The 17,537-nt window shown below is 39.8% G+C and overlaps 1 protein-coding gene and 1 long non-coding RNA gene across 2 annotated transcripts in view; one reads left to right on the top strand and one right to left on the bottom strand.

The window, feature by feature from the left end:
- LOC142068782 (uncharacterized) overlaps nucleotides 1-15,847 on the bottom strand; it is a 142,615-nt gene extending 126,768 nt beyond the window's left edge. Inside the window, exon 1 of the long non-coding RNA XR_012664658.1 lies at nucleotides 15,252-15,847. This is a non-coding gene — a long non-coding RNA (uncharacterized LOC142068782). The remainder of the gene's footprint in view (nucleotides 1-15,251) is intronic.
- The window catches only part of COL8A1 (collagen type VIII alpha 1 chain), a 118,422-nt gene continuing 105,893 nt past the window's right edge, over nucleotides 5,009-17,537 (top strand). The window contains exon 1 of the mRNA XM_048817019.2: nucleotides 5,009-5,132. The gene's annotated coding sequence lies outside the window, so the exon portion shown is untranslated. The remainder of the gene's footprint in view (nucleotides 5,133-17,537) is intronic.

Raw genomic sequence — 17,537 nt, forward strand, 5'->3', positions numbered from 1 at the left:
ATTTTTGTAACACGGGATAGTTTGAACTTTCATAAAGATTAAATTTAATGTCAATTATATCTCTTTTTTTTTGTTAATTGACAAAAATATGAGCAAGAATACCAGGAACATCCTATATAAAAAAAAACCACACACACAAAAACATAATACTGCCACCAATCTGGTAGAATTGAAGAAAAGTTTAATCCCACAAATTTTCATTAAAAAATTAAATTTCCATTTGTAACAAATCTGCATTATTTTTAGCAATGGATAAAGATTAAACATTTTAATTTGAGCACTGGAGATCTTTATCAGTATTAGTCTATGAAGGTGCAGTGGATTTCCATGGGATGACCAATTTCCCAAATCATAGATTCACAGATTTTTAGGCCAGAGGGGACCATTTTGATCAGCTAGTCTGACCTTTTGCATGAAGCCCATAACTTCTGTTCCAGCTGTTTTAGAAAGATATCCAGTCTCGACTTAGAGACTGCAAGTGGTGGAAAATCAACCTCATCCCTAGGTATGTTGTACCAATGGTTAATTATCCTCACTGTTAACAATTTGCACTTTATTTCTCATCTGGATATGTCTAGCTTCTGCTTCTAACCTTTGGATATCACTAGAGATCTCTATCTGTTATACAGCTGTAATGATACAGTGCATGTGGGATACAAACGATGTAAACAATTAAGGACAATACAAGAATACAATATATAGATTTTTGGGGAGACTGGCTTAAGCAGCTGGAAGAGAAAGGTCCTAGCATTTTCCAATTGTTAGAACTTTTATGACTTTCACATCTTATTACTTGAGGCAAACAAGGCTGAACAGGGTCAGAGTAGGCCAGATGCATGCAAAAGGACATCACTTATGGAAACTGAACGTTCCATGTAAGCTCTTCTCAGTTCTTCCACCACTGCTTCTGTCAATCATGTTGCCAGATGTGGCCTGAACCTTGTCTCACTTGAGCAATATTGGTTGGGTATTGTGGGAGTCTTATCTAAATTCGCCTCTCACAGTTGACTTTCATCCCCTAATATATAGTCACCCAGAACACATGACCTGAAGTCTCACAATTTATTCTAATTTCTGATCCAGTGTTGGATTGGCATATGGGTGGTACTCTGGCAGGACCCTAGTCAAGTTTAACAAGTAACTTCTGAATGATACCGTCCAGGGTAAGATCAAAGGGGCGGGGGAGGCAAAATAAATCAATAATTCATGATCTGGAACTTTGAAAAACATGGTGTGCTCCCTCTCTTCTCGTACTTTCCCCCTAGGTTTGTGGATCCTTATTGTAAACTTTGTTGTTCTATATAAAGTGCAGCACTGTAGCATTAATCTTTTAAAAGGCAAATCTGTCCGAAATACTTTGGGAGAGCTTATAACGATGGGAAACATGACAGAAGATGGAATATTGCCTGAAACCACACGTTAATAAATACACTTTTAGACAAGTGGAGAAATCATTAATATCTTCCGTACTACAGTCAATAAATAAAATGAAAAGAAGAATTCCTTTCCACAAGGGTTTTGTACATTAACAAAATATTACCTGCAGGCTTTTCTGAATGACTTTATAATAATAAACATCATGAACAAATCTGAAAAGTATTTTAAAAAATGTGGTATGTCATAAAAGATGTTGGAAGTGTGGACTTTTACCATATGAGGTTACTATTATCTGATCTCTGCCGTACATTGGAAGGCACCTGTGATCCTATCTGGTTTGCATTAACAGTTTCTGTTTTTTCCCCTTGGCTTCCAATAGTCTGTCAGTTATAGCACTATTCAACTGCTCTGAAATCCAATTCTTGTAACTATCACTCTTAGTAATATTAGCCACCTATTGTGATGTTATGTAATCCATCATTTCTTTCCTACGGGACAACCTGCCATCCATTCATACCATCTGTCCTCCTTTAGCCAAATTTCCACAGTTGATCCAACAAATTCTCCTATCAGGTGACTTTCTTAGCATGGACCTTCAACTGCAGACTGTCAGTAAAGAGACTGTTATGTCTAAATACTTTGTTTATTAATATATTTAATCTAAGCATATTTCTTCAGCTTCAAGACTACAGTTATTTCTGTGGAACTCACAGCAAACACCCTTGTCATTTTTCTTTGAACAAACCCAAGGTAATCTTAGAAACACAGAGGACCCAATTCACTACTGTTTTAGTACAAAAAAAGAAAAGGAGGACTTCATCGGCTGCATATCGAAGTGATGAAGTGAACTGTAGCTCACGAAAGCTTATGCTCTAATAAATTTATTAGTCTCTAAGGTGCCACAAGTCCTCCTTTTCTTTTTATGGATACAGACTAACACTGCTGCTACTCTGAAACCTGTTTTACTACAGTTTACAGTGGTGCAGCTCTGCTGATTTCAACTATGTTACAATGGGGTAAAACGCAAGTTATGCAGTGGGGAATATGGCCTAGCCTTAGAGGTGATTAAAAAGACTTCTCAGGAACAAACCAGTTCCTTTACTGGAACCAATTCATCCATTTGAAAACAGGATCACTGTCCTCTAAAACAATGCAAGGTTATTATTAAAAATACTCGGATTACGTACTGTACATTTCTATTTAAAAGACCCTCAATTAGTAGCCACTCATTTATGCAGCTGCAATTTTACCCTACATTTAAAAACTGATGCCTCCCACCATGTCCTTTAGCATGAAGCCCCAGGGACCATTTAATTTAATAGAAGCCATTGATTTAAAGGCAAAAGGGCAAATACATTTAATATCAGATCTGAAGTCCCTAAAGAAAGCTTTGTAGTAATTTATCCTCCTAATGGCCCCCAAAGGGCATCTTTTCATATTCTGTATGCCATGTACTGTAGACTTTATTAATACTCTTTTAGAAGTAGGCATTATAGTGAATTACCATGTTATGAAAGCTAGAAAGCACCTACATGGTAGACTCCTGTGATATGCACTGCCCCAGTGGGAGCTCCCAAAGACATTGGTACTGGAGGTAAGCAGTGTCTCCTGGGGCTATGGGGGAGCTTGTCCAAAGCACCCTTTGCTACAGAGCACAGCACGTGCTTTCTCATCCACAAGGACAGATTTGATGAATGGCAAAGAGGTGCCATGCGCTTGCCCCTCAGCCTTTCCCTTAGGGAAAGTTAGTATCACTGACAGCACTGGACTCTCGGGCCGTCTCTGTACTGGAGCACTGAATCATATGTCACTGAACTGGTTAAACCACACAGAGTTCAGCAAGCCCACACTAGTCATGTTGATTCTGGTCCATATTTAGGTTCCCAAAGAAGAAGCTTGATTTTCAAAGGTGCCAAGCATCCAGCAGTGTCCGTTGACTTTAAGGGAGTTGCTAGGAGCTCCAGCATTTTTGAAAATCAGGCCATTGATTTAGGTACCGGAATAAGGAATTGGGTGCCTAAAGTTAGACTCCTGTTTTTGAAAATCTTGACTCAGATTTTTACTAGCAGAGAACTGCTTAATTAATTGTTTTACACATCAACTGAATACAGTCCCAGTTTTGTGGGGAAGGATTAGTATTGGGTATAAAGTATGTAATTTTTTAATTCATCTGCCATGATGTACACATACCTAAAGTGACTAACCATGTGATCTTCATCCTTCCTCACCCCATTCCTTCATTATTTGTTACCACCACTTGATGTAACATGTCTAAAATTGGACTGTAAGACCTTCATGGCAGGGACCCTGGTTTTTCATGTCTACTGTAATATATCGAAGTGCAATTTTTGGTGTTATAAAAATAAAATAATCATGGCAATTTAATTTATAATTAGCAATAGAAATGTGTTAACTTATCCGCCAACAATTCAATTATTATAATTATTAATAATAATGTATAGAATTCCTTTCATCGTGAAGGGCACAAATAATCTACAGACCATTCACATACACCACCAATACAAGGCAGCTATCTCTGGGATGGAACAGAGCAACTAAACAGTGCACACAGTAGGAGGGGACATTTTGGCCAAGGACATTGAGGCAAACAGCTAAACATAAAATAAAATAAAAAGACCTGGGATCATTAACATTTACGTAAACAGGAGCTCAGTGTCTAAATTCTCATCCAAAAAGAGAAAAACACCGTAAACTGCATGGCACTCATTCTTTGGGGTTAGAAGAAAGAGCTGAGTCAGCTCAGCTACTGAATATATGTCTCATTAAGTTACCGGTAGAGAGGAGAGGAAAAGAAAGGGGGTGAGAGTGGATGACTACTCTGAATTCACAAAAAGAAAAGGAGTACTAGTGGCACCTTAGAGACTAACCAATTTATTTGAGCATAAGCTTTCGTGAGCTATGGATGTCCCTAGACACTGCGAAGTCTGCTCCCACATGTTCTCAAAGCAGTGACTGCACTGAATGAAAAATGCATAATTGTACACAGAAACCACAAGGAGTGTGTTCCTTTTGGTTACATTTGCTTTTTGATGATATGACATGGCAAAAATTGTTTGGAATTTAGACACAAGGACCCATCAAACTGCTCCAAACTAAGGTGAATTCAGCTGGTGCATGCTGCCGCTGCATCAAGAAAAATTCAGGTAGCACAGCAGAGAGAAAATGAGGAGTCCTCAGGAATGATGATTCTAGTGGTGGTATGGACTATAAGGAGAGCCCAACCACTGTGTAGGAGGGAATTTCAGGATCAAGAAGCTGCTTTCTTCTATGAAGGAGGATCTATGAAGAGAACTATCTGGTCTTCTGCTAACTACTTTGGATTATTATCCTATTGATATAAAAGTCCTTAAAAGTAAGTGAAGTGGGACCTTCATATATGATATACTGGAACAATGTACCAGTTAGAGAGGAATAATATAAATGCTATAATCATGAGTAATAAAAACAAATAAATCAGGCTTTTCTTCCTCTGTGATGCCATTCAAACTCTCTCTCTCTCTCTCCTTCTCTCTTTCACCCCTCCCTCTCACTCCCTGAAGAACAGAATCTACTGTACAGTGCCTTTTGAGTTCTGCCTGCCTGCTTTCTTCGCTGCCCACCTACTGTCAGGATTAGCTCCGCCCACCTGCACATAAAAGCCAAGTGCATGCTACCAGCAGCTGATCAGAGCACTTTCACAGTCCTCCACTGTTGTGACCCAGTCATCTCCTCTCCTTGGAACTTGTGCACTCAAGGTAAGGCTATTGTTACTTCAGGCTTCTATTCTACCAGGCTAGTTTTGAGGAAGTTTTAGTGTCAGCTGAACCACTGTCTTGCTATGTGGTGTTGGTGGAGCTTTTTTCAGATGTCAAGCCATCTGACATTTAGGTTAGTAACTTACTGTTGTTTTAGCAATGAAATGAAAACATTTCTTGCTGAGAAAGACTAACATATGTGACTGGGAAAAGCTTCTCTTTTCTGTTCTGATTGATTTAGAAAAGTTCAGTACTATAGCCAGTCAAATTTTAAACAATTTTTATCCTGTTAATATTTTCCATCTCAGTGAGGGTAGCCCAGTCAAAATTGTCAACAAAAGTGCACTTTAAAGCTGCCTAACATTTTCCATTAAAATATACAGTACACTCAAAAGGCCTGCTGGTCATTTGGGGATGTTTTTGAAATGTACAAGACAGCTTCAGCAAATCTTCTGATCCAGGTTTTACTGCTTTGGAAAGAAACATATTTGAACTACTGCCTTCACAGAGGAACAATAATCAGGTGGATGTTAGAAAGGGGGGAAGGAAATTCACCATCTGGGACTAAACATGATTTAAGAACATATTTCTAGAGCAAAATTCCACCTCTTGCAACAGGACATTATGTATAAAAGCACTGTGTTGATGAATTTCATTATATCTATAGCTGTTTGAACTATGTTTCTATATGACATATAAAGTTGTCTTAATATATCTTTTATATATATATTTCAAATGTTATAAGAAGAGAATACTAAAGAGATCAAATATTTTAGCCTAAATGAGATAGTTAAGAAGCTAAACACATTAAAGCAAAAATTTTTTAAAAAAATGTTTTTGCTTTGCTCTCTGTTCATCTGTCCAGCCTCCCAGAGATGAATCTAAATGATCTGTACCAGTTTCTCAAGTTGTGAGTCAGGGTATTTTTAACACACATTTATCTGTTTACATAAATTCCATCATACAAATCCTAATCCTAGAGTGCCTCCATAGTATTCAGCAATGAGAGAGATCAGGAATTAATATTATATGAACAGTAGATGTTGATTGTACCTACTATGCACATACTCTGTAGGCAGTACATTTCTGCAGTTAAAAGCTGGTATTTTCTTCATTGTAGCCAAAGAGCTCCTTTTCAAGTAATGCTTTGCTTTCTTTCCTGAGACTTTTTTTTTTTTTAAGACAAAATGTCTTTTTATAAATAACCACCTCTGCACAATAGCTACAAATACAGTAGCTACGACAGGGTTTTATAACCTCAGCATAACTGTTCATGCTACTGTTTTCTGTGTAGTGGATCTAGGAGATCTGTCCTACATCTTACGCATTATCTATTTTATCTTTTAAATGAGTATAAAAAAAACCCAAACATCTTCAACTGTTTCCTTGAAAGCTTACATAAGTGTTTAAAAAAAATCAAAAAACCCTGAGGTTGCTACTAAGAACCAAATACAGTACATTCCACAGCATGCTTAAGTTGGAGTAAAACCTGTTCTTTTTGAAAAACAATTAATCCACATAAACTTCCTCCACGAGACTTACAAAGAAAGCCTAATAGGTTTTCCCCTAACTGACATTCTAACACTGTGTTGCAAATTCTTATTTCCTACTTTACATCTGGTATTTTTGTACGGAAGACCATAGAAAATAGAATGTTAAGAATGTATTGTTTGTAGAATTTAGCTTAAAATAAAATCCTACCATGAAGTCTTGGTTCTCATGAACTGTGTTGCCTTACCTGTTAGAGCAATTCCCAGGAAGAAACACAGTACAAAATACATTTGGCACAGAACATTTGCATGCACTGAAGTACCTTTTAGTAGAGATTGTGGTGAAATGTGTTATTTTTGCATATGAAAATACATCCTAGAACATATCATAAAAACTGTGTGTCTATTTAAACTGAACTAGAATCTCCTGAGGGCAATTTATCCTTTAAAATGGGCAGTTAATTCAGCTAAGCATCATTTCATAGCATTGGATTAAGGAAAGTTGAATGCAGCAGGGATCCAAGAGAAGTTACCCTTCTAGACATGCACTGTCAAGGTTTGTAACACAGCCCTCTTTTTTCCTGGTACTGAAATGAAAACTGATTTTTAGAAAGACAAATTTCTGCTCTGAGAGCAAATAATACGGTTCAGTTTGAACACCAAAAGCACACCCATAGATGCATGCAGTCAGTGCTTAATTTGTAATGAAAGAGGTGCTGTGGCTCAAGTTTTTTATATTCAGAACCGATGCAGCAAGCCCCAAGGTGCTAGGGCTATCGACTGCCAAGCCTAGAAGCGCTGGGGCTCTGCTGTGGCAAGCCCTGGCACAAATTAAGCACTGCACCCAGTCTTTTAAAAACAGTAGTGCAGACATTAAAAAAAATGGAAGTGGCAGTGAAAACAGGTGCTCAGATAGGAGTGCAATGAGCATGGTATAACCCCCCCCCCCCCCAAGTTGATAGAATGCATTAATCTTAAAGCCACATTGAAGGGACATAATGAAGATAGAAAAATGTTGGGGTGGACATGTCCAGTCTTTCCCTGTAGTGGCTGCACCTATATTTTAATACTATTCATTAAGGGACTGATCTGAAGTCCATTGAAATCAATGGGAAAACTCCCACTGATGTCAAGGGGCTTTGTACCAGACACCTAGTTACACAGGCTAAACCATATACTTACTCTGTAGATACTAATCGCCATCACTGTGGTATCAGAGAGCTTCATAAACATTCATGAATTTATCCTCACAACACCTGTGTAAGATAGGGAAGTACTGATACCCTTCATTTTTACAAGTAGGGAATGGAGGCACAGAGAGACTAAGTGACTTGCTCACGATCATGCAGGAAATCTGTGGCAGAAGAGGGACTTGAACCCAGTTCTTCTGGGCCCCAGTCTAGTGCTTTAACCAGAAAATCATCTTTTCTTATCCACTGTGCATCCCCCGCTTTGGTTCCTTAGGCCTGAGCCACCTCAGGCAGAATGAGCAAACACAGGTCCCTCTATCTACAATCCATAGCCAAGAAATTGTGTGAGATACACACATACTACAGTTGGTACTTGACAACTAAGTAATGATAAACCTTAAAAATTAAGTTCATATAGAAAGTGGGAGGTGTTTATGCAAAATTATTTATATGCTGAGTATTACATGCATCATGTTATTTGTTATGAGTTTGCACGATAGCATGGTAATTAGATTAATATTTTTTGGCAGAGATTGGCACTGGGGTGAGAAATATGGGAGCAAATTTCTATCCTCTGCCCGTTTATAGTCTTTGGCGTTGCTCCTTGCTATTGTGCAATGCAATTCCAAAGCACCCATTCTCTTTACACTCTCTCCCTGGTGACATCTCTGTAACTGACATGATAATACCAAAAAAATTCTTTCCCCTTAGCCCTTTCCCTAAAGTCTGGGTTCCCAAAGCCCGTTTATGGGAGCACACAATTTTAACATTGAATTTCTACAACTGCACTGTCCTAAAAGAAAGGTGGAGGGGAGAATCAACGTCTCATGAATTTTGAGCCTCCTCCTCATGTGCAGTGTGTAAACTTGAAATACTCTTTCCCTGACCCTCAGCTCCCTGAAAAACAGCATGTGGGAAAGAACTATGGCTCCCATATCTGTGTCCAAAATGGTGGATAAATATGAGGAGACAAATGAGAACATCAGACTCTGGTTGGCTGTTGGCATATGCGACAGTCCATAGTTCTGTGGAGAAATATTTATTTAGGAGGAAACTGAAGTGAGTTAGTGCTGCCTGTCCCCATTTGTTGGATGTCTATCTTATGCTGATGTTTGGTCTAAGAAATAATTGTCACAGTAGCCTTTGGGGATACTGTCTCCTCTTTTTTTAAAATAAAAGTTTTCACTGTGGACATGGAGCACTGGGACAGAACTCCGAGCGTGTGAGACAGACAATTAAAAGATCAGTAACACTAATAAGAAATGCTATTTATTAGAATAGGAAGAACCAAGACCAAGCATTTGGTGCAAATGACCTGGTGAAGGAAGGTAGCAGTTTGTAACACACCTTGAAGTACCGCTGTATAAGCTAAGGAATAGGTATAAATGTAGAGTCTGCAAAGGAATCAAAGAGCTGCGAATCAGTTTGAAACAAAAGGGTTTATAGAGATTATAATGAAATTGACCGAGGGACTTAAGTGCTGACTGTGGAGAACTAGCCTGTACCTCTCGGATTTGTACCTTGAGAATCATGTGGGTGTTTCCGTGGTCTATATTATTACTGCATTTATGGATCTGGGTTAAGGCACAGGTTTGTTAGTTCTATTGATCAACTTAGAAAAACACCCTTGAGTGCAAGGGGGAAAGGTTGGTTAACTTGTCCATCCGTATTCTACAGCTCCGGGGGAGAGGAGGGTGTTCTGTTCAGTTTGGGGGAAATGACCAGGCTACTTTGCCACTGTCTAGCTGCAGACACTGCAGAGAGAGCAAGCTATTCACTTCTGCAGCAGGAATAAGTAGCACCCAGGCACCCCATCTACTCTGCAGTATACAGACAGAGCAGCTCAGGAATTTTTCACCCCTCTACCATCACTTCATTTTACACATCTCAGCCAGCAAAGGGCTGAATTTTACCCTGAACTTTGACATCCACACGTTCTGCTATTACTACTCAGTTTCTTGACATTAAAGCGACTCTGTGTTCCTGGATTCTTTGCCCTTCTGGGAGATAATTTTCTATTCTCACAAATGTTGCACTTCTAAGAATAACATTTGGTCATCAGATTATTAGGAAGGGCTACGCGAGGCAACAAGAAAGGACAGTGGAACATTGGCTGCTTGTTCCATTTTTTATTAAAATTAAGGAGATTTAAAATAATAAATAACTATATTGAATGCTTCCTAATTTTCCTGCTGTGATATACTAGGATTATGTGAGTGAATGATGTTGCCCTCTTGTGGCATGTCCTCAAAGCGGATAAGGGATCTACTACTGGCAGCAGTCAAGGGAATTCTTCTTTCGCTTAAGTCAGTGGTTCTCCACCAGGGGTACATATACTCGGGGGGGATAGGCAGAGGTCTTCCAGGGGTACACCAGTTTATCTAGATATTTGCCTAGTTTTACAATAAGCTATATGAAAAGCACTAGCAAAGTCAGCACAAACTAAAATTTCATACAGACAATGAATTGTTTATTCTGCTCTATCTGCTATACACTGAAATGTAAATACAATATTTATGTTCCACTTGATTTATTTTATAATTATATGGTAAACATAAGAACATAAGCAATTTCTCAGTAACAGTGTGCTGTGACACTTCTGTATTTTTATGTCAGATTTTGTTAGCAAGTAGTTTTTAACTGAGGTGAAACTTAGAGATACACAAGACAAATCAGACTCCTGAAAAGGGTAAAGTAGCTTGGAGAGCCACTGTTAAGTTGTACAGGACTACACATATGCACCTGACTGACAGGATTCTAGCCCAGGAGCCCCATGTGTTTGAGCTATATAATAGCTAGGCCTGATCTCTGCAGTCATGGATACACTACACACCAATAAATAATTCTGCTTGGTCTTTAAATTCATTATACACCAAAGTAATATGAGAAAGCATTGCTACGTTTCAGTAATATATGAATAATCTGTCAATTGTATGATCGGATTGTATCACCATTTCGCAGATGGGCATCTTTTAATGTACTAAGATCTGGTGCAAAAGTTTATATTTCACGGCAGAAGCCAGCTAAATAAAATTCAGTGCATCTGGCACGTAAGGGTAAGCTGCTGAGGGGTTAGATGTAAGCATCTCTTCTTGAAAGTAAGTGTGAACCAGTGCCCTCTCCTAGATGGCAGGGGGTGGGAATGGGAGTGGGGGAGGGAAATCAGACCTGTTTGAGTGTTTATCAGTTCCCTCTGCTGGCTGCAGAGCCTACAGTTTGTGGAGCAGCTGTGTTTGTCGAGGCAAAAGGTCGTAAATCCTATTCCCAGTGCTGCATGTATGCAATAAGCGGATGACTGTGGTGTCTGTGCATGTGTGTGGACATATTTCATTACAGGGTCTCATCCACACCTACACCGAGTTCAGCAGAAGGGCACTCAAAAATAATACTGAATTCCAAGGAGGTTAGAAACATTCTGTCAAGCATCTCACATCTTGCCAGCCCAGTGATTTACCAGACTGTTCAGTTAGTGCATCCCTCCATCATGCATAATATACTAAAACCACACCTTGTGCCTCTTCTCCAAGAGGACCGTGTATGTAGCGATTACACACTGATTTTTCAAAAGGTTTCTTAAAGTATTGTCAGTCACTAACATTCTAGGCCACCCCAAAGTGTAACGTTTTAAAATTGCTATAAAAAGTCCATATTTACAGATCATTAAACAGATGACACTGGGGGAGAGCATCCCAACCCAAGCTCATCTTCCCTGACCCCCTAAGGAAAGTCCTGAGTAAACAGCTTATGCTGCCTGTTGAGAAGCTCAATACATTTCGGCTATTTCAGACCAAGCTGGGGGGTGGGGGTGGGAAAGCAAGTTCCACAGTCAAGAGGTTTTTGCTGAGAAAAATCTATCCACCATGCCCCAGATGCAGAAATCTAGGGACTCTCAGGTCAAGCATCTCAGTTGATCTCAACTGCCAAGGATATCATGGAGAGAGAGGTGGCATTTAGGGTACACAGGACCCAATTCACAAAGGGCACTATAAGTCAAAACTAACACAATGAGTAGAAGCCAGAAATAAACTCTTCTTTGGAACATCTGTACTGTCCACTCCCTGCTAAGTGAGTGGGGAGCCTCATTCTACAGTACAGCAGCAATCTTCTCTGGAGGTGAGGAAGGCACAGATAACTGTGGTATGGTCTGCACTTGACCTTCAAGTTAAGAGAACTTGGAGAAAAGCATTTTTGGCCACTGCTGCTACCCACACATCCAAAACTCAATCAAGAGCCCAACAAGATCCCCTTTGTAATGAACTGAAGTAACAAAAAGATATTACAACCTCTCCAATAAAGGTACTGATATTGCCTCAGAATTATTCAATGTAATTTTAAAAGAACATAATTGAAAATGGTAAGGTCCCATGGCTACTCAAATTGTAGACCATCAAATCTGACTGAAGAAAGCTAGGTAAAAATTCAGTTCTCATAGCCACACAAATGATCACTGCTCTGCTGTTCTGTTCTCCCCACCTTGCATGGAATTCCAGTCAGCACAGGATATCAGAGCTGATCTCTTTCCTGGCCTGGAGAGTAGAATTTTACTCCAAATTTGGCTTAATTCCCCCAAACCCTCAAAACTGTTCAATTGCTCAGCATTTCTATGGACAGTGAAATCAGTGATCCTAGTCCATCTCTCAGCAGACACAGGTCACTATAATAAAACCAACAAATGCGGTCCTTTTTGGCAGCCTCAGCAGAGGAATTACAAGGTGGTCACTCTGCATCAGGGTTGAGAAACAGAGGCAGTCTAATGGGGGAAGCTTATATTGCAGTGTCCTTACTTTACCTGTTTTGTGGATGAAGGGAAAACTTAAATCTACAGAGCAGTTAATTCAGTACCTCCCACCAGCACTAAATCCACATAAAATACATTTAAAAAAATAAAAAACAGCACTCTGAGCTCATTCCCTTTCAACCAGTGGCTAGAAATTACCATAGTAGCACATCACGTTGTTTGCTAGGGGAAAAAAATGACATTTTAGGCCTTTAGGAATAAATCTTTTGTGCTTTAACGGTTCCAAAAATGTCAGGGCTTGTCAAGACATTTTTGAAATAAAACCAAAGCAATGTTAGTAAGTGAACTTTCCAAGGCAGCTCTGGCCAAAACTGATTCTTAGATTTCTGTTAGTAATAAACTGCCTTTGTGGTTGCTGGTCAGGTAGGGAGGAGCACTCAGTAGGCCAAAGCCACATTCTGGTCAACCCAAAAGAATAGAATAAGAACCCACAAATTGCATGGAGCGCTCCAATGAATGGAGAGACTCCTGCCAGCCCTGCTCAAAGGTGTTTGGGGGGTGGGGGGGAGAGCGGGGGAGGTCAACCAAATCTAGCTTTTCCTCTGAAAATGGGAGACAGAACCTATCCCTATCTTCTGTGATCATTCCCAGGGATCACTTTAACCTATTTCGAAACCAAAACAATTGCCCAGGGAACAATTTCCAGTGTGTAGCTGTAGACGACTTGTAAACACTCGACGATTGTATACTTCAAATATCACTACCTGCCTGCAGGATCATAGTCACTACTGTACTTGTGCACTTTTTAGCAGTCCCCGTGTGAATGGGTGAGACCGTCACCATAAGGGTTCATGTCAAGGCCTTGCTAATGAATAGCACTACAGTATTTTCTCCAGTGAAGGACCCTGAACTGGAAGGAAGATGTCCAAGATGGACTGAGAGCTGGAGGTCCTTTCCTCCTCCAGTTGCCATGGTCCAGATCACTTCTTCCTTGGGAAATACTTATAGGAGGGGAAGGAAGCTAATCTATCGCCCCAGGGGTTCCTCCTGCAGCCAAAGGCAGTTCTGTGCCTGTCATGGAGACTCCTACAATTCTCCCCAGTTCCACATACCATGGCTCTATTTGAGCTATGCTACGCTGTCTTTCAAAGTTGCCATTGCCTGAGAATTCCCAGTGCCCAACCAGAGAGAAGCCTATAGACCGTTATTTGCTCTCTCAGAAATGACATGCTTTATTGTGTCAGTGAGGCCCAGATCCTTAAAGAGATTTAGGCTCCTAACTTCCATTGATTTCAATGGAAGTTGAGTAACTAACTACCCTTGAGGATCTAGGCCTACATGCTTAAGCCATCACTGACCCAAACATCTTTTTATTGTGCCGTAAGTTTGCATACGAAAATTAGTTGCTGCCCATGTTCACTAGCCAAAGTCCATAGTCATATGAAATTGGAAATAATATCCATGCATCATTTCTTGTAGTAAAACTGCATCTTGAAAAGCAAGGCTGATTTTTGGGCACAGGGAAACAATCATTTGAAGACCTAAAATTTCTGGTTTTGTGCCACTGTGAAACTACCAAATCATTTTTAAGGTTTTGTTTTTTAAAGACCCAATGCACTTTGATCATTGACTGTAGATTGTTCATGAGCAGCCAGTTGCAAATACTTAGCCCCTGAAATACAAAGTGTTGGTTAATTTTGATAGGGCATATAGCTTCTATGCTCTCTGTTTCCAAATTGGATAAAGATAATTCTTTGAATCAGATTTCAGAAATAAATACTCCCCTTAAGAAGTTCAGAATTCACTTGCAATGAGCATCCTCTAATATTCACTTGAAATGTTGTTTCCAACACCATTCCTAACACTAATCTAGAATATTCACTGAAAGTCAACACAAAACACAGGCAAAGCAAATAGAATTATTTATGGGGGCATATATTTGTGGACAGTTGGAGATATTCTCCCAGCTGTTGTGCCTTTATTCTTGCTACACATTGTTTGTTATGTGAAAATGAGGAAACATACACACACACACACACATATATATAAAAATCCATTAGGTGTATTTTGACAGGTGTTCTTGTAACTCAGTGAAAATTCATAGACAAAAGGCCTGATTCTGCAAAGTGCTGAGCTCATGGATACTGTAGTCCTTAAATTCCCACTGTAGCTAACGGGGCCTGAAGTTACTTAGCATTTCCGCAGAGGCACTCAGCACCCTGTAAGCTCAGACCCAAGAAGCACCCGCCCATCCTTTGCTCCTTCCCTTGCTCCACCACATAAGATAACAATCATTGTAATAAGAAACTTTTTGTCTCGCTGAGTTGTTTAAAATCACTCCTCACTCTATAAAACACTCTTCTACAATGTTGCTTATACTGTAGTAAACTTGACTCTCAAAACTGTTACAATAGCACGGTTTTATTTCACTAGATATTTTAAAACACAGGAACGCTTGTCACAATACTGCTGTGCTCTTCTGCTGTTTTTATCCTGACACTGGTAGAAGTACAGTAGAACCTCAGTTACAAACACCTCGGAAATGGAGGGTTTTCTTAACTCTGAGCAAAATGTTATGGTTGTTATTTCAAAAGTTTATAGCTGAACATTGACTGAAACTTTGAAACTTTACCATGCAGAAGAAAAATGCTGCTTTTAACCATCTTAATTTAAATGAAACAAGCACAGAAAGTTTCCTTACCTTTTCAAATATTTTTTTAACTTTCCCTTTTTTTTTAGTAGTTTATGTTTAACACAGTACTGTACTGTATCTGTTCTTCTTTCTTTTTTCCTTTTTTTTTCCCCCCTTTTTGTTGTTTTGGTCTCTGCTGCTGCCTGATTACGTACTTCCGATTCCAAAGGAGGCGTGTGGTTGAACATTCATAACTGGTGTTCGTAACTCTGAGCTTCTACAGTAACACAAGACTTGCAGTGTAATTCTTCTTGCACAGCATTTAAGTTTCTACATTATGGAGGGCTGGGCTGAATTCAAGACGAGAATGAGAAATCTGTAGAGAAAACTTGAGTACCACAGGAAGTGGTTTTAGCAATACAGTAGGTGGTGCTTTTATCTTGGAGTCAGCCTGAAGCAATGAATGTCCCAGCATAGCACTAAGGGAGATGGGCTGCTGGAAGTGCCACCTGCTGTTTGACACGTGAAACTACAGTTTTCAACAGTTGTCTTCTATTGACCTTATGGTACTTTTCACAAGACTAGAGGACTTATTGTCATCATCATGGCCAAATTCCAATGTGGGTATTTATTTTGCTTCCCTAGAAACCACATGTAATTTACATTGGACACAACATTTTGGTTTTTCACTTCCTGTCCTAAATTGCTTTGTGGTATTGCTATGCACTGTAAAGTATTTGCAGCATTCCTCCACTTGAATGATAAATGACAGGTTTCAGAGGAACAGCCGTGTTAGTCTGTATTCGCAAAAAGAAAAGGAGTACTTGTGGCACCTTAGAGACTAACCAATTTATTTGAGCATGAGCTTTCGTGAGCCACAGCTCACTTCACTTCAAGCTGTGGCTCACGAAAGCTCATGCTCAAATAAATTGGTTAGTCTCTAAGGTGCCACAAGTACTCCTTTTCTTTCTTTGAATGATAAATGGTTATTATCCAAACCCGCCTCTAATCCCAATGGACAGCAAAGGGGCCAAAAAGAGCAGTGGTCCTAAAATGGTCATTCTCCCTTCCCTGAAAACACTGCGTATTTGAGGCATCTTGTGTTTTGCAGATGTAGCCAGAAGACAGCCATTACGCATGATATCCTTCAGCAGACCTATGAGAAAATTCTGTGTAGCGTTATCTCGGACTGTTCTGATAGTGCCAGAGGGAAGAGAATAGAAAAGTGAGGTGTGACCCATCTGTAGGAAGAAAGGTAATGGTACCATGACTCATGTGAGACCCATGCTGCCAGGAGAAGAGAAGGTGTGGGGAGTTGGAAGACCAACCAGCAGATGCCCCTGTTGATAGCATATGCTACAAGAAATGCAGAATCTTCCAGATCTCCCAGTTTGGGAATATACCAAGCCTCTAGTGAATGAAAAATGGCTCACTTCCTAAGCCAAGATGGTCTTTGAGTTAAAAATGAAAAAAAAAGTGAGGAATTACAATTTTTGCGCATCTGATATGAAAATAGCCAATTTTTGATAGAAATGCTGAATAAAGCAAATCTTAAAGGTGGGCTTGTAAAATCAAGTGAAAGAAAATGGCAAGTAGGATGGTATTTAACCATTTACCCTGTGCTCCCCCATCTGTTTGTCGTGTTCACTTGTCTCTTGTCTTAAACTTAGATTATGAGCTCTTTGGGGCAGGCATTGTCTTTTTGTTGTGTGTTTGTATAGCGCCTAGCACATTGTGGCCCTGGTCCACCAGTGGGGCCCCTGCGTGCTTCCACAAGACAAATAATAATAATAGATGAAAAATCTGCAAAACAGCAGAAGTGTGAATTTCACATAAAGCTAGCCCTGACTCCCAGTATCCTGCTGCAGTCCCTTGAACACACTTCTGCTAACACAGATGATTGGTATGTCTGGAAAGGTATTATACTAGAAAGTGCAACTCCCTCCCCTTGCTGAAGAAGCATCTGAGCATCTTACATACAGTAGATCAATGAACTTATCCTCACAAGCACTCTGGGAAATAGCATTACCCCCATTTTACCAGAAACTGAGGCAGAGTGAGATGCGGGACCAGATTTTCAAAACAGCTCACGGATGGATTTTCAAGTGCTCAGCACCTGCAACTGGGGCAAACAGAAGAACTCAATTCCCACAATAGGCCTCTCAATAAGAGCCATTTTTACACAGGTGCTCAGCACCCCAGCAGCTCCCACTGTGACACTTGTGGCCAGATTTTCCAAAGAGCTTCTTCAAGCTTGCCTAAATGGAAGCTTTGCTCTTTTGAAACTCTGACCCCATCCATTTATGGGTGCCTGCGCAGTTTTGAAAAGTCTGGCATAAGTGACTTGGTCAAAGA

This window comes from Caretta caretta, chromosome 1 (genome assembly GCF_965140235.1).
Source record: "Caretta caretta isolate rCarCar2 chromosome 1, rCarCar1.hap1, whole genome shotgun sequence".
Taxonomy (NCBI): domain Eukaryota; kingdom Metazoa; phylum Chordata; order Testudines; family Cheloniidae; genus Caretta; species Caretta caretta.